Source organism: Sesamum indicum, linkage group LG7 (assembly GCF_000512975.1).
Source record: "Sesamum indicum cultivar Zhongzhi No. 13 linkage group LG7, S_indicum_v1.0, whole genome shotgun sequence".
NCBI classification, from domain to species: Eukaryota; Viridiplantae; Streptophyta; class Magnoliopsida; order Lamiales; family Pedaliaceae; genus Sesamum; species Sesamum indicum.
This window is the reverse complement of record NC_026151.1, coordinates 2,615,115-2,618,062: the sequence shown is the minus strand read 5'-3', so window position 1 is coordinate 2,618,062 and position 2,948 is coordinate 2,615,115.

Here is a 2,948-nt window from a genome sequence, read left to right as displayed (position 1 = left end):
ATACATTCAAATCCAACAAATTAATTATAAAATAAATACATAACAAGACAAATATATTATATTTGTTATATAATTGGGACCAAATCAAATAGAAACTAAGATATTGCATAAAAAACAAGAAATATTATTGGTAAGTCATATCACCATTAATTACGTCAAATACCAAATTCGCATAACGTACTAGATATGGCAAAAGAACATCAAGTTTGGGATTTGGTGGTCGTGGATACAGCCCACCACCCTCTTCAACAGGGAAAAACTCAATTGACATTGTCAAGTCTACGTCAACTAAGCAAAATTTTATTTCAATTTAATTTAAATTAATTATATAATATATTTATAATGTAATTTAAAGCAATTAATTATTATATAACAAATATAATATATTTATTTTATAATTAATTTAATTCAGTCCAAAAACTAATTTTGGGACTACAAAATTTCCCATCATTCAATTGGACACATATTACTATTTTGCTTTATTACCCAACACACACACACACACACACACACACACACACTCTTCTATGTTGTCACGTCTTTGCATGCATGGAAGTCTACGTCAATGGTTTTAAAGTTGTGTGACCAAAATTACAATTGCTATTTTTATGTTTTGTACCAAAAGATTAAGTAAAATTATTAATATTAAAAAACAAATATATATTGGTTTTTTTCTCTTTTTCATGCTCCTAATATATTTTTCAAAATTAATTTGTCTTTTTTTAATAAATCATTTTTCCTGCAGAAAAATTTAGTACATGATATTTAATTATTTTGTGCTCATGCATCGAATGTACTACCTATAATAATTATTTAATTAATTTATCAACTATTCCATTGATAAGGATGTAATTTATTTTAATAATAATAATCCATTTTATTTAATTTAAACAAGCCTAATATTTCTTGGGAGATTGACTTTAAACTAAAATCATGAGGAAAAAATTAAATAAATAAATTAATATCAACTAATCTAATTTCTCTTTTATTGTTGTGTTTCATTGTCGCCTGACCTAATCCCTTTCACGTGAGGGAGGGCTACCCACTTTACACCAACAACGTGTATGGCTAGGATCTCCCCACACAGATCCACGGCCATCCTCGCCACAACGGATATTTCTAAAAATGGCACAATCCAACGGTCATCAGAGCATCGGCGGCTGCCGCCCTACGCCGTTTAATATACTACTGTATTGTATTCCATATCAGGCAGGACTGGTTGCATCAGCCGACCGTCTACTGTTGTCGGTTAATTAGGATGAAAATATGCATCTCTTTTTTTTTTTTAAAAAAAAATATTTAATAATGCAATAAATATTAAGTAGCCGTTGTGGGATTCTCCTCCTATTTAAAGGGCCATCTATGGCTACTTCAATGGAGTTGCTTTTTAGATACTGAATCGGAAAACCCCATCTGGGTTTCACTTTCTATATACACGTATAAATAGATAGATACATGTTCTTGTAGCTATATATATTTATACATATAGCTTTTCTTTCTTCTTCTGATTAATCGAAGACTAAGAAAGAATTCATACGGTTGTTTGAGTCTTGCAGATTTATATGTATATTTTTGTTATACTTTTGTTCTAGATATTAGCGTAGAATCGAAGGCTGCTGATCTTGTGTTTATTTGAGATCATTGCCTGAAAATAGTTTTTCTTCTTGATATCTTGAGAGAAAAATGGTGATGGAGGCTGTTTTATTGCATGGATCGTTGGATCAATCAATCTCTCCATACAAATCCCACATCGGAACCGCCAAGAACATCCAGTATCCGTCGATGTCAAGGCCGTTGGGGAGTTTCTTGGTGTCGGATTTCCAGGCCGGAGTGGCCCTTCTGCAGGCTCCTCCTCCTCCGCCGTTTCTATCCCGCTCCTACCCACCTTACTCTCTCCAACAACCACCTCTACTTCCTCTTCCCACCACCGCTCACCACCGGAGCACCGGCGGTCGTGGGCTCTCTTTCGCTCCGGCTAATAAAAAACCCAACAGCGGTAACAGAACCAGAGACCTTTCTCTCACTCCCAAGAAATCAAAGTCTCCGACCAAAAGTCCCAAGAAAGAAGACAAGAATTCACCTAAGAAATCCTCAAACTGTGTTAATGTTTTCAATTCTACTACTACTACGCCTTTGGGACCCGATCCGCGGGAATTGGCGAAGGATGTTAGGAAAGTTTTGCCTTTGATCTCATCACCACCAGGTAATGTGTGCAGTAGCAAAAATGGTAATAATTGTATCAGTAATGCTAACAGTTTAAACTCTGCTAAAGGAGTGGAAGATGACATGTTTTCGGGCTCCGTCGTGTTCACCATCTCGCCGCCGCCGAGCAGCTTGCCTTTGCCCACTTTTTCTTTGAGGCCAAAGCTCAGCTGCAAGGCCGAGGCTGCCGGAATAGACACCGGCGCCACTGATAATCTCCGGCGACTCCTTCGGATCCAGTGATCCGTTTGTAAATAAAACGCACAAGCAAGTGTGTTGGATTTGGTAGCGGTGGTGCTTTAGCCTTCCCATCCTCTTCTCCTCCGTCTACTGCCCTTTCTTGAATGTTGGTGGTGTTTTTGTAATGCAAGAAGAGTGACCTGTGATGGCCTCATGTGTTTTTGGAATGAGGTTATTTCACAATTGATTCTGCATGTAGAGACAGGCTTCTTAATTAATTACACACAATTAAGTAACTGGTCCTGAAGATATGATGAATTTAGCTGTGTTTGATTTCGTTTGTTGAATAATCAATGTAAGTTAAGGTGAAAAAGTGTCTGATGTATTATTAATGTTATTGCTTCTTGATCATGTAGTGTTTGTGTAATGTTTAAGAATGTATGGGAGCTATTTTAGTAGTTTCTGATTCCGACAATCATGAAATAAAACTGTTGTTACTTTGTCACATTTGTGTGCTAATTTCTTTTTATGACAAAATTACGATGATGATTGCATTAACTAACGTT